The sequence below is a fragment of the Sturnira hondurensis genome, unplaced genomic scaffold, assembly GCF_014824575.4.
Source record: "Sturnira hondurensis isolate 20B ecotype Veracruz unplaced genomic scaffold, ASM1482457v3 Scaffold0002638, whole genome shotgun sequence".
Taxonomy (NCBI): Eukaryota; Metazoa; Chordata; class Mammalia; order Chiroptera; family Phyllostomidae; genus Sturnira; species Sturnira hondurensis.
Window position 1 is genome coordinate 10,816,047 of NW_028075269.1, and position 27,160 is coordinate 10,843,206.

The window sequence follows — 27,160 nt, forward strand, 5'->3', positions numbered from 1 at the left end:
CTGGGAGAGAGAATGTCACTGAAAGGACAATGGCACCTGACACTCCTACCTTGCATCGGGTCCTGATCGGTCTGAACAGAAACACCCAGCACGTGTTCCATGTTCCGGCGATAGGGAAATGTACCTCCGGCCAAGCCCCGAACCTGGCCCTGACGCCTTAACCAGCTTCGGGAGCAGCCCCACGGACTGTTAGACCTCAGCTCACTCATGAAACAACTTGCTTCCATGATGTTGCCGAATCCCACGGAGGCCACAGCCACAAGTTGCTGAGACCCAGCATTAGACATGCTAACCAAGTGGCTAAACTTCAGGTGTTATTTTTAGTTGTTGCTGTTGTTGCTAATTTTTTAATTTAATTTAATTTAATTTTTTTCTGACGCGAGTTCATTCAACACAAGATCATTCCTCCGACTTCACTGAGGTGGTTCACGTCCACAGCCAAATCTGCCTCTAAACTGGAATTCAGTTGCTGACCCAGCCCAGGGCCTCTGCTTTCCTGTCGGCACCGGGGGACTCAGTGCTCTGTCTGCGGGTGTCTGTCAGCTTCCCCTCCTGGGAGTCTTGCAGGTTGCTCACCCTGCAGACCCTCGGGCCTTAGCCTGCCCGTCTTAGGCCGGCCGTGGTGCCAAGTGGCAGGCACATCTCAGGGGGCAGGTGGAGGTAATCGCGGACATACTGGCTGCCCTTGTTGGTAAGGTACCAGTAGAAGTGTCTCCAGGCAAACCGTTCCTTCAGGGAACCTGCCCCCTGGTTTGAGAGACCACATGGCCTTCACAATGGGAAGGTTACGCACATTCTCGTCTGCCAGCTCGGGGTGTCTAGGCGTGTGCGCACTTTTCTTGGCCACCATCACTTCCTCCTTTAAAAAAGTTCAAAAATGGCAATTCGGTTCTTTCTGGGCATCAACATCGCAACAGCTGCTGCATCTGGGGTGGGAGCTGGAAAGCTTAAAATTGATTTGAGAGCGAGAAGACAAGAGAGAGAGAGAGAAACATGGATTTCTCGTTGCACTTATCTATGTACCAGACATGCTAAACGATTGGCTAAACTTCAGGTGTTTGCTTTTAGAGAGAGAGGGAAAGAGAGAGAGAAACGTAAATTTGCCATTCCACTTCCTTATTCACTTGTTGGTGGATTCTTGTCTGTGCCCTGAGCCGGGGATTAAACCCACAACCTTGGTGCATCAGGCGACGTTCTCACCAGACTCCCCTGCCAAGCCAGGTCTTATTCTTGGCTGTAGGGCAGAAGGCTCCAAGATTGATACAAACAAACCTTTACGCAGTGAGGGTCATCCAAGAAACGAATGCCAAGAGAGGATTCAATTGGTGAGAGATGTACTGGTGGAGGGGACGGGGAGGGCTTGTGAGGAATAAACAGGGGAGGGGGTGAGGGGAGGCAGAGAGAGCCTGCAGGCCTTCGTGCAGATCCGGTGCTGGGAGAAGAGAAGGTGAAGAGAGCAGGATTAGGCAGAAGAATCTCAGACTGGACCACAGCACCGGCTCCCTGGGCCAGTGAAAAACACCAGAGCCAAAGCTGTCCCTTAGAGAAGTCCAGGATCGGAGACCCGCAGGACTGGCCTGCACGAATACTCTGACACGGTCGGTCACGGGCTGGGAGACACCTAGAGGAAGCGTGACTTTGATGCAAAAGTGAGGTGGGCAGCATTAGGAGAAGTTCCCAGATTCATGGAATAAAACTGAGAGTCTAGAAAGAATCCCATTCACTTAAGTCAATAGAGTTTCAACAAGGATGTTGAGACAGAATAGTATTTTCAACAAATAGTGCTGGGACAGCTGGCTAGTCCCATGCAAATGGACGAAGCTTGGACTTTTGCTAACATCATACCACATAAAAAATGAACTCCAAATGGGTCAACTATGTAAACAGAGTGAAAACCACACAAGTCTCAGAAGAAAACACACAGGTAAATCTTTGTGACCTTCCTAGTGGATTCTGAGGTGAGACACCAAAACCGTGAGTGACAAGAGAAAAAGTAGACAAATTAGACTTCATCAAAATTGAAAACTTTTGTGCTTTCCTAAACCTCATCAAAAAAGTAAAAAGACAACCCGTATAATGGGAGAAAATATTTGCAAAATACGTACCTGATAAGGGACTTGTTTGTACGTGTGTGTACCCCTCATCTGGACACACCCTCTGTGTTGAGAAGTGGGGACTGGGGAGGGGCCCTGCCTCCTCCGCTCCCCGGTGTCCCCAGGAATTCTTGTGCTTGTGTGTGGCCCTGGTGGGACATGTGTCCTTGTCCTCCTGCATTTCGGTTCCATGTACAAAGGCACATGTCCACCTTGTCTCTAATTTTTTGAAGGGGTCATGTTGAGCTGGGCCACCTAAGAAATGTGGGGAACATTTCTCAGGTCTTGGGAAGGACTGGAGACTGGTGACCAGGATCTCCCACGTTTCCAAGCCCAGAAGTGGGTGAGGTGGCCGGAGTTCAGGGACATGGCTGCTTGTGGGGTCTGCTCTGGACCTGGGAAGGGGGACTCTGCCAGCCCCTGGCGCCCCAAAGTGAGTGGGTCATTGAAAAAAGAGGTAGATTCGCTAGAAAAAGGAAAACCTGGTAGCAAGGCTGCTCATGGCCAGCACAAAGGGGACTGGTGACTGGACGAAAAGAGGGTGGAAATGCCCAGCAGCGGTGGAGGAGGAGGTTAGAGCAGCTGTCAGACCAGCAGCCAAGCTGACGGCTGGTGGGAAAACCTGGTGTGGACTTCACTACTTCTTGAGGCAAAAACCCCAACTGGCCTATTGTCCAATGGGAAAACAGGAATGGCTCTGGGAGAATTACGGAGACTTGGACCACCAGGAACCAGGACGAGATCTGGGATTTAGTCCCTGATCCCTTCCTCCTGGCCAACTGCACCCCACCCCCGGACCCTGCCCCACCGCCCTTCCACAGGGGAGGTTCCAAATTTCATGGATTTGCTGGAGACCAGAGTTCAGGAGGCTGTTAGGAGTAGTGCACAGTCTGGTCTTTGTTAGACAGGGTTAGATGGTCAAGCCTGATCTAGATCTTGGGTACCAGAATGTCTGCACGGAATACATTCACAGTGACCCCTGCTGGTGACTTTTATGTTTACTGGACCAAGAGCACGGGCAAGAATTACCAGGACTCCTAAAACTTGATTACCTTGAATCATTAAAGTAATTGTATTCCTCTTACCAAGAAAAAAAATGGGGAGCTTCTGCAGCTCCCGAAAGCTCCGCTGTCCCCTCGTGGCATTATCCCTCCCTCTTCCCCCAGGGGAGACCTGGCACCCCCAGCCGTTGTACTACTGCACCTGTCCTTACCTGTCCTCACCTGTCCTCACCTGGGCAGGGTTCGGCCTTACCTGTTGGTGGGCCAGGGATCCCCTTGCTTCCTTCTTCTCTCCCAGGAGACTGACTTCCCACTGTTGTCTCCTTCTTCTCAAAGGTAGGGGCTCCTCTTAGATAAGGCTTTCTTAAAATGGGGTTCAGGAAATCAAATAAGGGTCAGTAATTCCCCTCAAGGGTCAACGGCAATAATGACTTTGTATTTACTCCAAATTCAGTGTGTGTGTGAATGTTTCCTTGGGGAAAGGGTGAATGACTTTCAAAGGTGACCCCCAAATGGTCAACAGGCTTAGACTTAGCACCTGAGGCCACTCCTCAGAAAAAGGCCTTTGCTGGGGTCTCTGCCGAATGAGTGTGGGTTCAGCCTTCACTGGGGGCCTCCGCTCAGACGCGTTCATTCTCCCCCTCTGTCCGCCTCTCACCCTTACCTCCATCCAGCACACATGTCGCTTCATGAGTACTGTGTTACAAGCAGCAGCATTTCCTAGTATTGTATTAGTCTCAGTCTTAAGTCTCACATGCTGTTGACTTATTTTTTTTAAAACATTCACCTTGGAAGAAAAACCTGAAAATCATTCTTGGTAATCGACTAGACTGGAAGAGACTGAACAGGTACCTTATAGCCTGGATTAGAAGTTCAAAGAGGAGGTGGCGTTCCCGAACCACTCATTTTCCACCTGGGGAGAAATGATTGATGTGGTAGATCATGGGGATCCACATCCAAGGGAAAAGCATCAAAGATCCAGCAGGAGGCTTGGAGCAACCACCACGGCGGCGACAGTGAGCGCCAGCGTTTGCCCGGCATCCACCGCACACGGGCCGCTCGGAGAAGCAGCGAGAGCGGGCCCAGAATGGCAACCGAGTTCTCTTTTGATTCATATTACATACTGCTTCGCTTAAGCTTTTAGCAGGTAGAGGTCTTCAACAGTGACAATAAGACAATGCTAAACCACGAGATTTATATATGGTAGGAGTTTTGTCTCTAACTTATTCCTAGGACAGGCCTGAGCCACAAAGAAAGACCCTTTGCGCTGAAGAGCCTGTTTTCGAAGAACGTTGATCCGGCAGCTTTGGGGCTGCTCCTTAGACAAAACTGCCTTCCTTTTTTATGTCTTCCAAGTCATTGATCCCTAGGTTCATGGATCTCTGGATTGTTCAATATAAAAAGGGAGGGAGAAGAAAGGAACTGATCGGCACCAATTCCTGGGGAAGACGTACAAGCTGACCCTGGAAATACCGTGGACCATGGTGTTCCTTTACTTCTTGCCCATACTAGTAACATTGTTCTGGGAATTGCACCAGCTGGGAAAAATTCAGGGGCCAGTATTCACCTTCTGAAAATACATTTGACCAAAAAGACAATTGTTTATAAACCCCCCAAATGGCCAGTTTTCAAGTAAGGTCTCCGGGGAACGCTTCTTTCTAGAAATACCGCCCACCCATTTCTACCAGCCTTGTGTTCCTTCGACCCCAAATGAGAGAAAATGACAACCTCTGTCTTCACCTTATATGGTAACTGTGTACAACTCTGACAATAATGGTGGTATTGTTAGTAGTAGAAAATGAAGGCAGTGAGGTAAATGTGGCCCACGTACTGCCTATTTAGTTGTAGGTCACTCGGCAAGTATTTATTGAATTGTAACCAGTTGCAAGTCATTGAACAAATATTAAGTAAATACACGGCTGTATGGCATCCTGGAGAAAGCAATAAACAACATGACCCCTGCCCTAGAGTACTTTGCTTTCTGTTTTGTCATTGTTGCTCCAGCTCCCAAAGGAGAGGGTTACGTTACACACGTATGTGTGACAGATGACCATGACACTTGGCTCTGGCTCAGAAGATTCAGGTGTTAGTTTTTGCTTTGATAGGGAGAAGCGTGACCTTAGATAAGTCACATCTTGGTGCTTTCTGAACAATTAAGATGGCTTACCTCAATTTCTAAATTTTCTCGTAAATGTCATGTAGATTGCATAATGGTGATGAAGTGATACTTTAGAAATCTGGTGTTTTGTGTTTAGAATAATCCCTGGTCCTTTCACACAATCGGGTTTGAGAAGCCCTGGTCCATCCACATCCACTGGGCCTGAGCTTGGACAGTCTGGAGCCTCTGAAAGTTCCAGCACCTCTGACACGGCCTTTTGCCCACAAACACGTTCGGTGCTCAGATAGCGCCGCGAGGCGGCCGAGGTCACCACGGCTCAGGGAGGTGATCTTGTGCAGAGTTACAGCGCCTGGTGAAAGGATGAAACTAACGCCGAGCGCTCACAGCACCTCGAGTCTTCACCTGGCTTTGCTCTCTCGGGAGCTCCTCTGAACCTTCTTCCTCCTGAATTCCCCTTGCAGCGCCCAGGCTGTGGGTTCAGAGAGGTTTTTCCACACTTAAGGCTGAAGATAAGTGACTTCCCCCAGGACCCAGTCTCTGGGGGCATTTCATTTGTTGTAGGGGAAAATGGGGAGGGAAATGCCTGTGAGTGTTTGCACCCGCGGATCATGGAGAAGCCAGGTCTCCTCCTCCTCCTCCTTCCTCTTCTTTTCTTCTCTTTACCCTTCCTCTTCCTCTTCGCTTCGCCTTAATTAAAATTTCCAGCCCCAAGTTGAAACGCCCAGATGCGGAGACCTGCCTGTAATGGGAAATATGACCACCAGAGGGCAGCACGAGACCATGGCTTTGTCTATCTGACCGAGACCAGGTCCCTCCAATCGGCGGCTCCCTTGCCAAACGTGATCTGAGGGTCCCAATCCCGTGTGAACATTAGAATCATCTGACGAACTGGTTTGATAAAATTGGCTGTGCGCTCCGCTTCATGTCAGTTGCGTTTTGTGTGCTTGGGAACGGGGCACAGGCATTGCTGCTCTTTTAAGTTGCTCAGGTACACCGAGTTGAGAATCACTAGTGGAGAACATTATTAAATCCTGAAAACGGTAAAGGCTTTTAGGAATCGCCTGGCCTTTTTCTCTAAGGAAGGGGCCGGAGGGTAAGCTGTTTTCTCACACTGGAACATGGGCAGTGGTAGGAGATGGGAACGCCAGCCCTGGTAAAGCCCCAGGGAGCTACGAGATCAGTACGAGATCCGTGTGGATAGCTCAAGTTTTCGTCTCTGCTGACACCACCACCCTTTGCGCGCTCTAGGACGCTGCGAACAACCAGCTGGTGCATTCACAGATTCCAGATGCGTCCCTTTGGCATCTACCCTCTGACAGCTAGGAAGCTTTGGCAGCTCTGGTAAAGGTCACCTTTTCAAGGTGGCATCATCGCTCTCTCTTAGGGGAGATCTGGTCCCTTGGTCTTTCAGATTTCACCTGTCCTCATTGTGGCTCTGGTCCGTGCACGGTCATCTCTATAACCCTCATAGAATGGGTGCAGGCGTCCACCTGCGCTAGACTCACAGTTGGAAGGGATTAGTCATGATTCTGTTCTCCATTTCTCTCAAGGCAGCTACAAGTCCGCTTCTACCTTCCTCTGATTTCTGTAGGGAGGGGCTGATCTAGGTGAAGGATTTATTAAATCGGGGTCCATGGAATCAAGTAAGGTATACATATGGCCTCCAGGGGGTCAACCCACTAAACTTCACGCAAGATTTTAGGGGCGTGTGCGTGTCTCGGAAAATGAGGGAGCATTTGGGGCTGAGATGTAGCGTAACCCTCATGAAAGGCGGGCTTTCCCCCCTAGGATGGAAACCCGAGGAAGACGGAGGGTCTGTCCAGTTCAGGGAACACTGCGCGGGAGGTCTCAGCTACCGCAAAACCGCACGCAGACAGGAAGGCCAGGAGCAAAACTCCGCCCGCAGGTGATCCGATCGCGCCCATGGAGAATTCTAAGGACTCTTTCAAAGAAAACCTGCTACGCCATCCAGCGAACTTAGCTAAGTCACGAGATTCAGTGTCAATATACAAAAATCAGTTATACTTCTATACACTAGCTATGAAAAATTGGACAAGGAAATGTGAAAATGCCATTTACAGCAGCATCTAGAAGATGACAGATACTCAGGGCAATTTTAATGTGGAGACCATGTTCCCCGGAAACACAAGGCGGTGCCGAGGGAAAACCAGGGGAGGGGTGCTGGCCGCTGGACTGGAAGACTCAGGGTCCTCAGGCGGCCTCCCCACCCTGGCTGGAGTCACACACTCAGCACATCCCAGCCAAACCCCCAGCAGGCTCATTTTTGTTGTACAACTTGGTAGGCTGATGCTAAAATCTGTACAGAAATTCAAAGGTCGTAGAATAGCCAACAACTGTTCAAAAAGAACAAAGCTGAAGAATGTAATCTGCCTGATTTTAAGACACTATAATATACAGTAATGCAGTAAGTTCAAGGGTATGTAGATTCAATAGAAGTCAGAGGAATAATAGGCTAGAAATGGACCCATATTTGTGTATGAACTATTTATTGGTTTTCATTTAAAGTGCCAAGGGAATTGGGAAAATGATGCTGTTCTCCAGGCTGTGCTGATCAAGGGGTACATCTAGTTGTGGAAAAAAGAAGTGAACTCAACTCTCACCTCACATCGCGCACAGAAGGTGACTTAAAACGAGTCCCAGGTCTAAATGCAAAAATTAAAACTATGAAACTGCTCAAGGAAAACAGGAGAAATTAGTTCAAACTTTAGGCAGCAAAGATTTCTTGTGGAGGAATAAAAAGTGTGAACTATAAAAGAAAAAGTTGACAAATCTGACTTCATTGAAATTAAAGATTTCTGCTCTACCACAAACACCATTAAGAAAATGAAAAGGCAGCCCTGGCTGGTGTAGCTCAGTGGACTGAGCGCGGGCCTGCGAACCACATGATCGCAGTTCGATTCCCAGTCAGGGCACATGCCTGGGTTGCAGGCCAGTTCCCAGCAGGGGACTCACAAGAGGCAACCATACATTGATGTTTCTCTCCCTCTCTCCTTCCTTTCCCCTCTAAAGATAAAGAAATAAAAATTAAAAAAAAAAACAAATAAAAAAGAAAATGAAAAGGCACGTTAGGGGTTGGGAAAAAACTTCTGCCGAGTACATACTCGTACCCGGCGTAGGGCTTGTCCCGAGAGTTGTAAAGTGCTTGTATAATGTAGTCTGGAGGCAAACCAATCGACTAAAAATGAGTAGGGTGAGACGAGTCGAAGACCACCCCTGCCCTTGTATGATTAACTCCCCTTGAGTACAGTTGGGGCCTGTGGCTATTAGGGGTGTCACTCTGTGATTAGGTTTCATTATATTATATGAAGAGATTAATAGATGGAATCGAGTTTTGTGTGAGGGTCGGGTCAGGGGTTTGCAGGGTGGGCTCGGTCTCGCTCCCCAGCCTGTGGTGGGGGCAGGGGCTGTGCTTGGGGCAAGCAGGGGGCTCTCAGAAAGCAGGGTGCTTGGGAAGCTCAGGACAGAGGCCTCCAGGAACGGGAGTGACGAGGGCATCAGTGGGTGAAGTGCCAGGGCCCCTGGTGACAGGCACTAAGCTGAGGGAATTGGCCTGAAAAGCCCAGGGACAAGGCAGGAGGCCAAGCTGACAGGGCCAGAGACTTCACACAGAAAAGTCTCCGCTCTCCTCGCCACGCCCCCGTCCCCTCCGCCCTTTCTTCCCAGCACCTTCCAAAGTGATTCTGCAATTGTGGCTGAGCTCACCCAAACTGCTTCCCATCTCTCAGAAACCAGTTCAGGCCGTAGGCCTTCCGCACATCTCTGGGTCTCCCCCCCTCCCCCACAGGCCCACCAGCTCCTACACTAGACTCTCCCTGCAGACCCCTCTGTGGCTCAGGACCCTGGACCTGGGTTTTCCCAGGGCTGCCAAGCACCCAGGTAGCCAGGGAACCTGACAGCCCGCTTGCAGCAAAAGAACTCACCCAGCTGGTGCCCCTGTTAGAGGGTGCCGACTCACTCCTTCAGCTTTGAGCCCCATCACGTCTTACCCTGAGGGGCTCCCATGGCATCTACAGGCCGCCTTGTCCGTGTGGACACTGCATCTGCCACAGTCAACTCTGAAATTTGCGGGTTAAAAAAACCCCAACTTACCGCTAAACAAGCGCACCCCCCCCATGTGGCCTAAGGAGAAAATGCCCACCTGTCCCTGCAGCCGTTTAGTTAACAGAGCTGGAATGCTATTAGACACGAGGGGTTCTGAATATTTTTTCTAATAAAAACGTTTCCTATAGAGTTACCAGTTCACAAAGAGGCATGGGAAGCAAAGGACAGTGGCCCCAGGGGACGGGATGGGGGGCCAGGGCTCAGGGGCCCAGAGGGTCGTCTCGTTCAAAGACGTCATGTTTTTCCTCGGTGCCAGGTGCTGTCCAAGCAGAGGTGGTGCAGGAGGCCAGGGAGGGACAGTATCAGCTCTCCTGGCTCCAAGATGAGTTAGCATCACAGTGAATGTCCCCACAGCCCCTCCCCACAAGTTGCCTCACCAGGTGAGAGGCACCCAGGGTGCATTCAGAGTCACCTGCTGTTTCTGAGCCTTCTCCTCCCATTCAGACAGAAAAACAGGAGGGGCATGGCATCACTGGTGTCCTCGCAGAAGGACATGCTCCTAGGACCCAGCACACTGAGAGAAAAATGCAGTGTTGGTGGAACCTGTGGCCAAAATATCTCCCCTCCCAAGAGCATATTAAACATGGGCCTTAATGTCAGAGGCGCTGCCCGCAAACTGTGGGGAGATCTGCTTGTTCAGTCAGCTAATCCCTACGGACCAGGCAGCGCAGTAGTCAGGTCAGGCTTTGGCGGGGGGGCCCAGCCCTTAATTCATTCTGGGTGGGGGAGCCAAGTCTGCAGCACAGCTCTACCTGCCTTCAGGGTTGGCATCCATCTCCTTCTGGGCACAGACAGGTCTTCCCACCCTAAATCAGGGAGCCCCCTGGGCCCTGGATGCTCCCAGGAGGTGTGAGGTCAGAGAAAAAGTGCACAGTTGTCGGGGAGAGGGGGAAGAGTTCGTGGTGTGGACTGGAGCTGAGAGCAGTTCCTCCACTAAATAGTGCACCCACCTGCTCAACCTATGTTCCCTGTTGCCATCCTGGCCCCCTTCTTGGTAACCCCCCCCCAGAACTTCAGTGATGTCGCATCACCCTAACGCTGCTCCCAGCCTCTCCAGGTACCCTTTCTTCTTCCTACCCCTCTCAAAGCTGGTTAGCATCATTTGCACCCTTACTATGTACCAACAATGTTCCCCACACTTTTTTACATTATCCATCTACAATGGTACCCATTTAACAGATGGAGCTATTAAGGCACAGAGAATGTAACAAGGGCCCAAGAAGACAAAACCAAGGAGCAGAATCAGTGTTCAGGGCTCCAGGCCCCTTGCTTTAAGCAGCCCTCCGTCCTGCCTGCAGTTCAGAGAGCTCCAGGCTGGTCTTGGACAGCTCCGTTCCTCTGCCTCCTCCACTGAGGCTCCTTCCTGGTCCCTCCTCTTCTTTTCCTTACAAACAAATGAGGCTCTGTGTGTGTATTTCCCAAGTCTCAGTTCCCATCCTGTTCCCTCCTCCTGCCCCATTTCTGTGCTTGCCCACGCCTCCTCCCAAGAACTAGCCTTTGTCTCAGGATCAGAGAGCCCCACACTTACTTCAAACCCTGTCCTCTGGCACAGAGCAATGTCATTTTGCAGTGAACCTCTTTCATCCAGCCTTGCAGGTGAGCTTCTTGGTAGCTTGCCTGTCTCCCTAACTGACGACAGCTACGGGGGCAGGGGGGGCAAAACCCTGTCCTCTGAAGCCTTCCCCTGCCCCCAGCACAAGAGACAGATTAAACTCTCTCGCTCAGGTGGTGCCTCCTCCCAGTTGCCCCATGTCTGCACAGGAAACTATTACTTATCCTTTCTTCCTGCCTCTGAACTGTTGCCCCTGCCTCTGCCTCCCACCTGCCTCCACACTGGGGGGTGGGGGGGCTGCCTTCCGACTGCCTCTCAGATTCTTCGCCGTGGCCGCATTGCATGCTGACTGCCCAGCTGTCCTTCCAGCCCCCACCTTGCTCCCTGACCATCACAGTGGCTTCCCTGCCCTTCCCCTCGTTGTCAAATGTTGACTCTAATAACCTACAACTTGGTCATGGTTTTTAAAACCATCTATGTGCCCTGAAGCGAGCTGTGGGTCACCAGTTTGCTCCCTGTGGGTCCCAGACAAACAGAGCTGATTGTTTTGGTTGGGCACATGGGCTCTTTATCTAACGGCAGCTTTATTATACCAAAAACGTTTGTACCAAAGTTACTATCGTTTACCACGAAGATGGGTGATCTGGATAGTTATCACAATTTCCCAGCAGATGGCAGTCAAGTGTCTTGTTTTAAGAGGTTTAACCTTTTGTCCTGTGTTCACTCACAAAAGAGAAAGGAATCAGTCATTAAAACCAACAAGATGGAAAACAGTATGGACTTTTCTCAGAAAACTAAAAATGGAGCTGCCTTTTGACCCGGCAATTCCACTGCTAGGATTATACCCTAAGAACCCTGAAACACCAATCCAAAAGAACCTATGCACCCCAATGTTCATAGCACCACAATTTACAACAGCCAAGTGTTGCAAGTAACCTAGGTGCCCATCAGTAAGTGAATGGATCAAAAAACTATGGTACATTTACACAATGGAATTCTATGCAGCAGAAAGAAAGAAGGAGCTCCTACCCTTTGCAACATCATGGATGGAACTGGAAAGCATTATGCTGAATGAAATAAGCCAGGTAGTGAAAGACAAATACCATATGACCTGACCTTTTAACAGGAACCTAAACAACAAAACAAACAAGCAAGCAAAATATGACCAAAGACACTGAAATAGAGAACAGGCTGACAGTGACCAGAGGGGAGAGGGGAGGGAATTTCAGGGGGAAAGGGGAAGGATTTACAGGAACAAGTATAAAGGACACATGGACAAAAACTGGGGGGGGGGGTGGAAATGGGAGGGAGGTGGGGAGAACTGTGGGGGGCATGGGCTGGGATGGGGGTAAAAGGCAGAAAACTGTACTTGAACAATAATTAAAATAAGTAAATTTTAAAAAGAAGAAAGAAAAGTAAGTGCAGAAAAAGAATTTGAATATTAACAGCACTGTAGTTGACATTTATATAACAACTTTAACTTTTCATTAAACTTATTTTCATCAACTTTAACTACTTTCCCCACATCTCTCTTGAGTTCCATTCTCAAATTGCATTTCAACTTTGAATTTTTAGCACTATTGTTAAAATGTATTTTTACCTTCTTGTTATTAGTAGTATGTGATATATACTGCCAATCCTTGCCCATGTTTTATTCTTCAGTGGATATTTTTTCCATCCCTTTAGCAGTTGCAATTTGGCTAAAACACAGAAATCATTAAGTTACATTAATGTGGGCTTTTTACATCATTAGTAAGAGCTCATGGATAAATAACTTCTGAAGACGTCCTGCCAGTCTGGATGGAAAACGAGAGGCAGCATCTGAACACATACAGTGGGTGATGCAGCGTTTGGTAAGGCAACGTCTCCAGAGGAGACATGACTACAACAATGAAAACTGCCTTCCTTTGGCAGAAATTATGCAAAATTGGATAACATGATGTCGCATTTATTAACAGATAACATTACACATTTTCAGGTAGGAAATACAAAGCCAAGTCATTAGTTATAGCAGATGCAATGCATGAACTCCCTTGAAAAAAGATGAGCAATGCAAATATTCTTTGATTATTTTAGATGCAACCCCTGGTATAAGCCATTTGGAACAGATAATGTTATTTGATTTGGGCATTTCCGAAAAAGTAAACATTTCAGATGTAAATGCTTAGACAAAGGGGGTTGTTTAATAGATGACCAAAGAAAGCATACATGTGTTTTTAGAAGAGCACTTATAGAAACGGAATCTAAGGGAAAATTCCAGGGAATTCTCCATGTTTCATTCTGCATAGTCTTTACGCTCGGTATCGAACAATACAGCAAACATACATTGATAACACTGAATCTTTTATATCATCTAGCAAATTATATGGCTACTCTTTCAGCTTTAACCAACTATTGGAGTATGTTGGAAATGCATTTATGGAACATAAAATTTAAAGTCTTGTTGAATCTGAGATGGGAAAATTGAGTAGATGCCATCTTGCTGCTAAAACTTCATTAGAGGAAGGACGTGGTGCATACCGATGATGTGAATACAATCCGAGGTCCTGAAACACAAGGCAAGAGCATACCTGCTTTGGAAATGTTTTCTTTGAAATGCATTGCTCAAGACTAATTTGGAGTGAAGATAAAATTAATGTTACACGCAAAACTAGATGGGAACCAAAAGCCAATGTGTATTATTCCCTTGAAAGCATATAATGGGCTAAGAAAACCTGTCAAGAAACATGAATTTATCATCATTAAAAAGGATTTTACCGCTCATAAACATATTGCAGTTTCTTGGCATTGAGCCCAATTGCTCCAACGTGAAAATACCCAAGAGGGCGGAAGATTCGTTCAAATGTTATTTCCCCAGTCGACCCACTTGTGATCTGAAATCCAGTTCTATTTTTTTCTATGTCAGTATCAATAATATTCTCTTTAAAAGAAAGGTTTCGATTGATGAACAATATCATGGCCTTTCCACATCCTGAATCAGTAGTTCTCAAATTCCCGCGCATGCAGACAGCTCCTAGAGGTCTTATGAACATGCAGATTCAGATTCGGTAATTGGGAGGTGAGAGCTGAGGGTCTGCACCCCTCCCAAGCTCCTGCTGGCGCTCGGATGCTGGCTCCTTGGAGGACAAGGGTCTAGACGGCTCGGCGGTTTGAAGGATGGTTGTCAACAGGAAGCACAGAGGCTGGGTGAAAGTGTGCAATTGAAATGGATGGGTGGATCATAAGCAAGAATTTTAGACGTCAGTCATCAAGGTATAAGGAACTGAAATTCTGAAGTTGGGTTTTTAAAATGTAGAATTCTCCCCCAAATTTTTACAATGCTTTTATGACAACAATTTACCAGACCCATTTTAAATAACTTTGACACTTTCAAGGTACAATTAATTTTGCAAGTATTATATTCAGTAAAGAATGTGGCTTCTCAAAATTAAATACGGTAAAACCAATGCAAAGTCCACAATGCCATAAGAAAGACCACCAATCTGGTGATCGTTTCTGTAACATATGAGCAATATATTAAAAAAGTAGGCCTTAAAACTACCAAAAGAATTATTTCGACCAAGGCAAAATATGTATCTATCCTATAACACATGATTAGATCCAAGTGTCTTAAGTTCCTAATATTATACTTAAACATTTGAATTCTCCATTATTTATTATGAATCATTTACTTGTATAATTTATATACAATTACTGTTTTTCTTTAGTATTTGTTATTATCAAGAAATAGGGAATACTTGAGCAAGGGGTAGTTTTTTCAAATTTGTGTAAAATACCACATGGGCTGGTGGTGGCCTTGGTTTGGGTAATGTACTTCATAAGGAATAAAATGACCTGTGAAACCTATTTGCGTGTTTTCAGAGTTTTGATGCTAGCCTGAAATGATAACCTGGCCCCAGATAGACTGTTACAACATTACCCAGGGCACTGAGGAAAACAGGACTCTTGGCCATGGGTCTGTCTCCCACAAACCCAGGAAGACACCCACCGAGACCCCATAGGGAAAGTAGAAATGATGGGTCCACGTGGCACAGATTTTGGGATGGAAAGCTTGTCCAGGCCTCAGGCAGCTCCAGGTACCACGTTCAGTACTCCGTCCTCAGTCCGCGTCACGGGCCGTTCAAGGGACTCGTTCTTTCCCTCCCGTCTTCTTTCCCCTCTTTTTCCGCCTTTGCTACTTTCTCCGCGGGAATCAGTTCGAAGGAGAGAAGCCTGCTGGACCGGCAGGGTCACCGTTGGTCCTGGGCCAAATCTCCTCCACTGCACCCCAGACCCGTGCTTGGAGGGACCCTCTGGTGGGCTCTCTAAGCCGGAGGCACTGGGCAGAAACCCCTCCCTTGCAGAATGGGGGCGTTACAGACCGGGCAGAGAACCTCTTGAAAACAGTCCTTTTCTTTAAAAAGCACCCTTGATGGAAATGTTCTTTCTAAACAGCGTTTATTTTCCTGAACATATCAAATTAACACCTGTTTGTTTCACAAAATAGAGAAAAAGGTAAAGAAAAACAATGGAATCACCGTTAACTTTCGTGTATTTTCCTCCAGTTAAATGTGATTGTTTACGTCTACCCACATGCACAGATAAAACATACAGAAGATTTGGGATCAGACAGCTTTTTTCCCCACTTATCTTGGGGGATTTTTTCCGTAGGTCATTTTTTAAAATCTTCAAAAACTCCCTTGCTAGTGGCTTCCTCACATCCAACAGGCGATGGGGCATCATGGGCGGCTTCACCGTGCTGAGACAGATGAGCACTTTAACCAGAGTTCATCTGTACGGAAATGTTGGGAGAGGGGGCTGCGGGCTGTGTGCTTTGGGGCTTTCGCCCCTTTCGCCCCTAGGCCTGACGGAAGCGAAATAGCTGGCTCCTGTCTGCAGGTCGGCTCTGGCCGCCCAGATTCCATCCGCACGAACAGAAGCTCCGAGCAGCGAGCAGGCCCCGGATTTGTCACTCACGTTTACGGGAAGGGGTTGGTGGGAAAGGGTTACAGGATTAGAGAGCGCAGCTGAAGGGCCGCACCTGGAGGCAGTCCTGCGCGCTGAATTTACAACGGGAGCCTGGGAGTCGTATAAATGAGTAATGCTTCCTGATGCCCTTCTCCGGGCGAGCTGCAAAAATTGGCAGGGGCCCTTCGGTGGGCTGTCGCTGTGTCTGGAATTCAAATAATTTGATTGTGAGATACAATGACAACGGGAAGCAAGGCGTTGCCTTGAGAGACTGATGGCCGAGACAGCTGCGGCGACCAGTGTTGGAGGAAGGAGGCGTCGCGCCAACCGCTGTGCTCCGTGGCCCTCCTCCCGGAAAGCGCCATCGTGCCTCGTTGCTGTTGCCCTGACTCAAGGGCAATAAATTAATAAGTAATAGAGCTGGTAATTCTTTTTATTTTTTGTCCTAGTCCAGGCAGTGAAGGATGGGGAAAGAGAAACAAAAACCTTAACTGAAACGGCTACATCTCTTTAAAAAAATGATGCTGACATTAGACAGCCCAGGAGAGCGCCTTTGAATATTGGTGGCATTGCGATGTGTAGCACCGCTTGCTGCTGCCTCTTTTAAATTTCTCTTTGTGGGCTGAACACACTACTATCTTTCCCAGGTTTAATGGCTGAGAGGATTCCGTCAGTAATAACAGCGTACCTGGCGAGCTGGGTAGGGGGCCTCTTATCTTTCCTATCACAAGGCGTTTTGCTTGTGATGCTTGTCCTTTCCACTAGGGGAGCAGGTGGGCAGACTCAGACTTCATTTGCCCAAACACAGGGCGCACACTATCTTTTGTTTGTAGAGTGTTTAGCTCTTCTGAAGTACTTCATAAAAAGTAAGTCTTTTTATTCAGAGGGTAGCATTCTGGAGAACCCTGGGCAGGGACTGTGAGCTACCGGCCACGATTACAGGTTTGCTACTGAACTTTCTTTCTCTGGATCTCCTTTTCCCCTTCCGGAAAAGGAAAATGTTGGTCTTCCCCTCCAGGTCCCCAAATCTCTGATTCCGTTATCTCGTTTGATAATTTATTATGAATAGTAGCATTCACTAAGTTCCCAAGTATCTTCACACTTTCTATAAAAATTACATTCCTAAGCCCTGGCTGGTGTAGCTCAGTGGATTGAGCGCAGGCCTGCGAACCACACGATCGTGGTTCGATTCCCAGTCAGGGCACATGCCTGGGTTGCAGGCCAGTTCCCAACAGGGGACTCATGAGAGGCAACCACACATTGATATTTCTCTCCCTCTCTCCTTCCTTTCCCCTCTAAAGATAAATAAATAAAATCTTTAACAAAAAATTACACTCCTTTAAGATGAGTTTGGCAAATTTAACATTTTAACCTAGGAGTTAATTCTCAGAATGTGAACAGGTAAATAATCATTGTTGCCATTTACACAGCATTCCTATGTGACAGTACTGTTCTAATGCTTTGCTTATTTTCACAAAGCCCCATGAGTAAGTAGGTAGAAATTATTCCAATTTTACCATTTAAAAATAATTTAAAATGTATTTTATTTTGCTAAGAAATCATATGACAGTCAAAAAGGAATAATGAATAAATAAAAATTCATCAACAATACATCCCCAAATCCAGCATTTCTCCTGGATTCTCCTAATGAATTTAGGACATTAATCCAGTTGTCTAAGTAGCAAAGATAAACTCAGCGATGGTATCGGTTCATTTTCATGAAAACTGTTCAGGAATGTGGCCATGGAGCCACAGTGAGTTGTTCGGGTTGACGTACGTAGGTCTCTTGCTACAGAGTTAATGTTGCAGCCGGCCAGCATTCAGGCCCTTAGGCCTTCCTCGCTAGCAATCACTTCATTAGCAGCTGACGCCGTTGGTGTGCTGGGAACCCGGGGTGCCTAGGGAGGGTTACAGTTAGGTCCACGTCGTCACCGCCCTGGAAAGGCAGTTTGGCCACAGGCAGCTTCCTCCCCTGACTGCAGCGTTCCCTCCTTCACGTGCCCAGATATGGGAAAAATTAGGAAGCGCTCAAAGAGAATTCATTGTTTTTCTACGCGCGCTTCTTGGGAGTGAGAGTTAAACCAGGATGTCTATTTTAGGTCCAGGTCAGGAATTCCCCATGGAATGAAAACAGAGAATATCATTTATAAATCAGAATAGCCACACAGAATAATCCAGAGTTATGCCTGTTCCAAGAAAATACAGTCATATTTCATTAGTCTTTCCCTCCCTTCTTGGAAGGCAGCTGTGCTAACCACTGTACCACCAACGCGGCTTTCCCTGCCTTCTTTACTCCTTCCCTCTCCCTGCCCCTACCCCAAACAAGGTGAACTGTACTTCATGTATCCAAACATATTTTTAAAGACTGGAGATTTTAGCATAGTTCCTCTCCCCTCTGGCATGGATTGCCGCCGTCTGGAGTTACCACTGGAGGCTGATGGTCCAGGTGCGGTGCTGGGTGTCCATTGCATTTGGGCCCCCTTGGTTCACACTAGGGCAGGGGTGTCAAACTCACGCTCCCTGGGGGCCGCATCAGCCTCGTCCTTGCCTTCAAAGTGCTGAAATAGCCCTGGCTGGCGTAGCTCAGTGGATTGAGCGCGGGCCTGCGAACCAGAGGACTGAGGTTCGATTCCCAGTCAGGGCACATGCCTGGGTTGCAGGCCGGTTCCTTGCAGGCTAACTACCAGCAGGAGACGCACAAAAGGCAGCCATACATTGATGTTTCTCTCCCTCTCTCCTTCCCCTCTAAAAATAAATAAATAAATAAATTTTAAAAAAAAGTGCTGAAATAATGTCAGGACTGTCGAAATGTAACTACTCCTTAACGGTTACAGAGTTGAAATTCAACAAGTTTTGACGAAGGTGCAGTCATGCACCCATGGCCACAGTCGTGACAGCGAACACTTTCATGACCCCTGCAGGCTCCCTCATGCGCTTCTGAGGTGAGTCAGTCCCCCCTGTTCACCCGCCACCTCTTCCCTGCCCACGGGCCCCATCCCCAGCTCCTGGCAACCACTGAGGTGTTTTGATTTTGTCACTATAATTTTCTCTTTTTAAGCACTTCGTATGAATGGGATCATACGATGTATATATAACCTTTTGTGTCTGGCTTCTTTCACTTAGTGTAATGCTTTTGAGATCCATTCATGTTGCATATATCAGTAGGTGTATTTTTTCTTCTTACCGCTGAGGAGTCTTTCATTTACATAACTGCTTTAGTACAAAGTGTCTATTCAAATCTTTTATGCATTTTAGTTGAGTTGTCTTCTATTATTGAATTGTAAGAGTTTTATACAGTCAGGATAAAAGTTTTTTTATCAGATACATGTTTTATAAGTATTTCCTTCCAATCTGTACCTAGCTTTTTTATTTTCTTAATGGTTTCCTTAGAAGACAAAATTTTAAAATTTTGATAAAGTCCATTTTATCAATTAAAAAAATGTTGTGATTTGTTCTGTTTGTGTTGCAGCTAAGAAATCATTGTCTATCTCAAGATTGCAAGATTTTCTCCAAGTTTCCCGATAAAAGTTGTGTAGTTGTATATGTGTTAGCCTAAACCCAAGGCCAGAGTGAGAGGCAACGAGCATTAATTTGAAACTTAAAGAAATAGCCATTTGGATGGCACCGCTTCATTGGAACCCAAATAGTGTTCCAATGACAAAGCAGGGGGCATTTAGGAGCCCAGGAAAGGGGGCAATTGCATCAATAGAAGGAAGTTATTTCTCTAACATAGCGATGTTAATTCTAAACAATGCTTTTAATTTCCAGTCCAGTATTCAACAGTCCTGTATTCATAATACCTGCTTCCTTGTTATGCTTGCAAACTGTTCTTCAGGACGCATGTTGCTTTAGGCCCAACTCAGAGGTGGTTTCACCTGGTTTAACATCCCGCGGTTCGAGGCAGGAGACGGGCAAGGCAGCTCCTCTGGGAGGGCAGCTCCCGCTACATGCTTAAGTGGGTCCCTTTACACAGTTTTTTACGTGTGCTATATTAGGTCTATGACTCATTGTGAGTTAGTCTTTATGCGTGGTGTGAAGAATTGACATTTATCTCTTTTTTACATATAGATTATCAATTATTTCAGGAACATTTGAATGATTCACTGAATTATCTTGGCATCCTATCAAAAAAATAGTTGACTGTGTGTGTGAGTGTTTCTGGATTATTGATGGAACTTTGCTCCACTGTCTATTCTTTTTTTTAATCGTTAAGTGATCTTTAATTGGAATATTTTCCTTTGTAGTTCTTAACTAGCTGGGCACTCCACTGCTCCGCCCTTGATGTCATCTACGATGTCATGAGAGTGGCGGCCATCGACATTGCAGCCCAGAGATGGGCCGTCCCCAGGATCTCTTTATTAATGGTTCCAGAGAGTTCTCTAACCAGAGATCAGTGTCAACTCTGCTGGGCAATGCTGACGATCTCGTCAAAAGTGATATTCCCACTGTGCTTGATGTTTTTTTGCTTCTTTCTGTTCCGTGGTGGTTCTTCGAGAGCTTTGATGATCAGGGCCGAGGCAGAAGGCACTGCCTCCATCTGGGCCTGTCTGTTCTGAATGGTCAGTTTCACTGTGATCCTCAGGTCCTCCAGTCACTGGTTGCTTTGGTGATGTCGTGGAGACAAGCCCAGGGGGCCGGTGTTGGGGGCCAGGGCAGACGTGGCACTGACTTCCCTGCCGGTGAAACGACTTTGATCTCTTTGGGGTTGCACTTCAGCGACGTGGTGGAGGCTGCTGGTGTCGGATGAACCGGGATTCGGGATGACCAGAGAAAGTTGCACTCTCCCCTCCTCTGAGCCAAAAAAGCTCCGCTGTCTATTCTCACACCAAGATCAATCACACTGTCTTGACTGGATAGTACGCACTCCTCAACTTTGTGCTTTTTTCAAGTTGTTTGGCCATTTAGAGACTTTGCATTTTATGCAAATTTTAGAATTAGCTTGTCAACTTCTACCCCTTAAAAAAGTTTTCTAGAATCTTGATTAGGATTGTGTTGAATCTACAGATCAATTTATGGAGAATCAACAACTTAAAAATATACAGTCTTCATATCTGTGAACATAGAATTGCTCTTTATGTATCTGGGTCTTCTTCAATGGTTCTCAGCAATGTTCTCAGTTCATGGGTATGCAACATTTTATTAAATCTATCCCTAAGTGTTTAATAATCTCTTGCTTTTTTAGATAGAGTTTTTCCATTTTTTTTGTTTCTTCTACTTCTGGTGTGGGCATTTAGCCACATTTTTTCAATTTCTGATTGTTCACTACTAGCATATGTAAGTACAACTGACTTTTGTAGTTCCACTACCCTGATAAACTCACTTATTAGTTCCAGTTGTATTTTGTTTTTGAATCCTTCAGACTTTCTGCTTAGACATCCTGTTTATTAAAAGACAGTTTTACTGCATCTTCTGATGCAAATGCTTCCTATTGGTTTTTTCTTGCCTTATTTCACTGGTTCAAATTTCCAGTGCAATGTCAAATGATAGTAGCGAGAGTAGGCATCCTTCACCTGCTCCCAAACTTACAGTGAAAGTATGCAGTGTTTCACATCATGTCTGATTTTAGCTGTGAGTTTTTCACAGGTGCTCTTGATTAGGCCAAGGACGTTCTCTTCCATTCCTACCTGGATGAATGTTTTCATCATTGCTGCAGTAGATTCCATCAAATGCTTTTTTAATCTATTGGTTATGTGGTGTATTAACATGGAAAATTATGCTGATCGATTTTCAAATGTTGAACCAATCTCTCACTTGACAGCAGTATTTTTTAAAGTATTTTATTTATTTTTGTTTTTAGAGAGGATGGAAGGGAGGGAGAAAGAAAGGGAGAGAAACATGGATGGGTTGCTTCTCACATGCCCCCAACTGGGGACCTGGCCCGCAACCCAGGCAGGTACTCTGACTGGAAATCAAACTGGTGACCTTTTGGTTTGCAAGATGACGCCCAAGCCACTGAGCCACGCAAGCCAGGGCAACAGCGGTCTGGACCTCTCACCCCTGCGTGGCCTCACTACTGCAGGCAGCAGCTCCCCCAGGGCATCTCAGTGTCAGCTTTCCACAGTTTTTCTGACTTTCATGTATTTCTGCACCTGTATTTTCTATACTTGTTTTTATTGCAGCTCATTTTTGCATTTAAATGTCTTTGGATCTACTTTATTCAGCAGTTATACTTCGTAGTTTGTATTAGGCTACCATCTTGACTAAACTAAGCATTCTCCAGTTTGGATTTTATTTCTCTGTTGTTCCCAGCTGGGTTGACTCCTCTCACCCTCCCCTGTTCAGTTGTTCTGGGCATGCTCCCTGGGCACCCTGGTTTCGCTATGAGCCATGGCAGGCAGGGTCAGAAGATTCCCACTGTTTTTTAATGAAATCATGTCCCTAGTAGTTAAGACCAACTATATATTTTTCTTCAACCACCAGGTCATGATTTTGTCTATTTTCAAATAAAATTTTTTCTCAGCAGCTTATTTCTTCTGATCAAACCAATCAGTAAAACCTTAGAGAACATGGTAAATTACATAACAACAAACACCATGAAGACAGCGTGTCTTTAGCAAAAACAAACAAAAATGACGTTCAAATGTTAAGAAGTTCCTACTAGTAGTATTGATAATAAAATTATAAAAACGTTTTTTAGTGCCTGCTAAGTAATTGTAGTTTCCTCCGAAATACATTTTTAACCTGCCGACTTTTCTCCTACCTCATTAAAAACACCCAACTTCCAGCCACCTTACTGTCTCACCTGGATTAGGCAATGGTATCCCACCAAGTCTCCCTAGAGTCCTACATGCATACAGTGGCCAGGGCAAGTTTTGTATTTTGAGAGAGAGGGGAAGGGAGGGAGAAATAAATAAAGAGAAACACTGATGTGCAAGAGATCTGTCGATTGGTTGCCTTTCACATACCCGCAACTGGAGACCTGGCCCACAACCCAGGCATGTGCCCTGACTGGGAATTGAACTAGTGACCTTTCCATTTGCAGGTTGGCACTCAGTCCACTGAGCCACACCATCCAGGGCAAGCTTCTAAAACATGAATCAGATTAGTATGTCACTCTCCTGTTTAAAAGATTCCAAATGCTTTCCACTCCACTTCCAAAGAAGATCCGAGCTCATCTCTAGACCAACAGGATCCTATGTGATTGACCTCAGGCATGACCTTTCTTCTCCAGTTCCTCTGAGACTTCTCGGTGTTCTGTGAAGTCACCAGGCTTGCTCTGGCTTGAGATCTTCACACTTGCCTTCTATTTCCAAGTGTTTGTGTGGATGGATCCTTTCTGTCTTTCTGGACCTTGCTCGCAGTTGCTTGCCCACCAAGTCCTTCTCTGACCCCCCCAACCCTAAAATGAAAACCTCACTCTGTAGCTCTTTACTTTCTATGATGATGTCCTATTTCATTTTTAATTTCATTTATCACTAAAATAAACTTTTTCATTCTTTTGCATAATTATTTCTGTTTCCTCGAACTAGAATGTAAGCGTGTGGTAACAGGGATCATGTCTGCCCTGTTCACCGCTGAATCTCCGCTGCCAAGAACACCCACCTGGCATTCACGAGATGCTCGACACCTGTGTATTGAAATAATGCATGCATCATGCATTATTTCCAGGAGGTTCCAGAAGGCCAGGAACTGACCCTGTTACTTTACAGAGACTACCCATAATTTTTGCAATAATATGTGAATGTAAGTGTTATTATCCCCATTTTACAGATGAGAAGACTGACCAGCACAAGCACACTTGTCTCTAAAAATTACTGTTCTACATTATACCTCTTCTTGTTTTGTCAGGTAACGTTAAGTGCCATGAAAAAAGTCCAGGTTAGCAAATGCTTTGGATGCTTTATTTTTATCGGTTATATTAAGATTGGAATCTTGCACAAATGAGGAAACTGAGGTCAATTTGAAGACATCCCTAAGTAGGGGCAAAATCAGGTTTTCATTTCCATGTTAGTGTTCTTTCTATCGTATCACGTTGCCTCCATATCTGCTTTCCCTAGTCTACATCTAAGGGGGGCGTTTGCCTTGAGCTGCTCGTTAGGTAAGGAGAATGAGTGGGGCCAGGTGGAAGGGCTGGCACGGGCGGAAGCTGCTGCCGTGGGCTGTCTCGGGATCCCTGCAAAGCCATCCTCGAGGTGCCCATCCCACAGGATAATTCAGTGAGCTCGGTTCAAAAGCTTCACAATGGGACAATGGAAATTGACTTGATTTAGCTTCAAAAAGTCTATTAACTCAGGGAAATGATGATTTTCCGGGAGAATTCATACACAGCCATGGGTAGAGAATGGAAATGACTTTAGAGCTTTGAAACGTCTTTTGACTGAACTCTTAGATCTAGGCATAACACATACAACCTCAGAGCCTAGATCCCTGCCCGATGGTACGCGCGCTTCAGAGCCCGAGGATTTCCTCTTGATCCTCATTACAAAGCAAATGAAGAGTTTGTAGTAAGCTCATTTTGTAAGGCTGAGAAATAACCTGGTTCAGAATTTGGCACTTGATGAATCCTCCTAACCACATTATTCACAAGTGTGTGTGTGTTTGGGGAGAATCACTTGCTTGAGACACATGTGTGTATTTGTAAATGACCTTCATTTCTAAGGTCAAAGTACATTGAAATGATGACAAAGGAATAGTAATACATGAGGTCTGTCTGGAAAAATGCAGAGCCATTGTTAAGAAAGAGAACATTTGTGTGACATTGATGTAACCTGGCAGCCAAGGAGGGTGGACTGGAAGGCGCACGTGTGAACAATGACAACTGTACTGTTCTAGTCAGTGGGGATGGTAGATGCCGTTGGGTGAGCGTGTGTACTGTGTGTCTGTTGCATTCAAAATGACTGGGCGAGTAGAGCAAAGACTCTGCATCCAATTTTGTGTTAAGCTTGAACATTCCTCCATGGAAACTATTTAGATGATTCACAAGGCTTTCGGGGATGATGCAGTGGGTGCAGTGCAGATAAAAGTGTGGCACAAACACTTCAAAGATGGTTGAGAAACTGTTGAAAGTGACCCACGTTCTGGAAGGCCTGCAACAAGCAGAGCACCTGAGAATGTTGAACAGGTACGGGCTGCAATCAACAAAGAAGAAGGCGCGGCCAATTCACAGCACGATCAAGACCATGTTAACTATGTTTTTTGATTGGGAAGATGTTGTTCATCACGAGTACATCCCTCCAGGCCAAACCATTAATAAGGCGTGCTGCCTCGACATTCCTCGCTGGTTGAGAGAGACAATACAGCAAAGCAGCCGCAGCTGTGGGCAACCGGCGATTGGCAGCTTCAGCACCCCAACGTCCCTTCTCTGGCGTCACATCTCCTGCAGAGTTTTTCGTGAAACAACAGATCGCCCACGTGACTCAGCTCCCCCTACAGCCCAGATTTGGTGCCCTGTGACTTCTGGCTTTTCCCCAAATTATAATCACCTTTGAAAGGGAAGAGACTTCAGACCATGAACGAGATTCAGGAGAATACGACGGGGCAGCTGATGGCGAATCCAACAAAGGACTTGGCAGAGTGTTGCGAATGGTGGGAAATCTGCTGGGAGAAACAACTTCGAGGCCCCAAGGTGCCTACTGTGAAGGGGACCGAGGCATCATCGTCCTGTGTACAGTGTTTCTTGTATCTTGTATCTTCTTCAATAAACGTCTCTATTTTTCACATTTCATGGCTGGACACTTTCTGGATAGACCTTGTATTATAAAGTGCATTTTCTCTCTCTTTATCTCCTTGTCCTTCTCCTAACTGAATCAAAAACCCAAAATAAGAAAAACCCCACATTTATGAATTTTTAAAATCTTTTTGTTTGTAAATACTTTCAAGCTTAGAGAAAAGCTGCAAGATAAAAAACAGTGCACCAGTGTATCCTTTCCCTGGGCCTCCTATTAACATTTCGGCCCCATTACTTTACCATTGGTGTGTGTCTCTCTCCCTCCACAAACACACACATACCCACATCAACTTTTTTCTCACTCAGTTGAGGATGTTGTATACATCATGACCTCCCCCTCCTAAATATTTCAGAGTGTATTTCCTCGTAACCAGGATGTTTTCTCGTGTATCCCTGTCACTGTCTCCCATTTTCAGCTGCCCTGGATTTACCATTGGTGCAATACTTTGAACTGACCTACCCATCCACACTCCAGTTTTATCAGTGGACCCAGAGATGTTCCGTGGAGCTCTTCTCCCCGTTCAGCACTGGATTCGGCGTAGAGGCACTATCAGAGTTAGAGGTCAGGTCTCCTTAGCCCTCTTTAATCTGGAACCTTCCCACAGCCTGTCTTTATCTTTTACGATGTTGACATGTCTGAAGAAGAGAGTTCACTCCCTGCCTTTGTAAGTATGAAGTTCATCATTTTGAGTTTGTTCATTTGTCTCATGCATTCTCAGGCAGAATTCTAAAAAGAGTGACACGTGTCCTTTGCAGGCGGCCACATCTGGAGGCACACAGCGTGCACCTGCCCTTCACTGGTCACCTGTGCAAGGCGTCAGCCAGCTCTCCCAGGCATTGCTACTGCTTCCGCCCCTCCCCCCTTGCCACCAGTAAGCAGCGTATGGGAAGGCACGTTAAGAACATCCACGTATCTGGCTCTCTCTTTTTGAAATGTAGCAGCTCTTGATCATCCTTGCTTGATTTTGTCATCTTACGGTGATAGCTGCAAAGTGATTTCCTAGCTCCCTCACTCTCTTCACATTTACGGGTTGGAACTCAAGATTCTGCTGGAAACACGATCCCTCCCTTTTTCCATGTATTTACTCTTGGTATTATCTCGCAACGTATTCTCCCCCGTGGTTTCTACCTTGCTATTCTCCTTAATTATTTTGGTAGTCAAATCGTTCCAGATTTGGCTACTGATAGCCCCCTTCAAGCTGGCTTTTTTTGTTCCTTTGACATGCCTATATTTATATTTTTTTAACACTTCCTGACTTTCTGGTATAAAAAGATGTTCCAGGTCCATCTTTTGCCTCCCTTGCTTCCTTCCTTTGCCCCTCAGAGATTCCTGGGTTTTGATTTAGATGCTTAGAGAACCCATCTCCCCTATTTATCTACTCGTTGGTCTGGTCCCTCTCCAGCCAAAGCTCGCCACCAGTACTACCCCCACCACCATGAAAAACCAGGGCTCACCTGACACCTTGTTCTGAAAGGTCAAGGTCTCTGAGTTTTTGCCCTTGCCAGGGTCACCTTCTTCCTCATTCAGAGTCATTTCAAATGTCATTTTCTCTTGACTTCAGATAGACACCCCTGGGCCAATTTTAATTGGCCCTTTGTATTTTCATAGCACTTTTTATATATATTTATTATGATGTTTAAAATTCTTTTAAATTCATT

The 27,160-nt window shown here is 46.2% G+C and overlaps 2 pseudogenes; both read right to left on the reverse strand.

The window, feature by feature from the left end:
- Positions 1–413: 413 nt before the first annotated feature.
- On the reverse strand, positions 414–18,670 carry LOC118983210 (40S ribosomal protein S10-like; annotated as a pseudogene).
- Positions 18,671–20,038: 1,368 nt separating this feature from the next.
- Positions 20,039–27,047, reverse strand: LOC118983202 (60S ribosomal protein L12-like; annotated as a pseudogene).
- Positions 27,048–27,160: the final 113 nt, after the last annotated feature.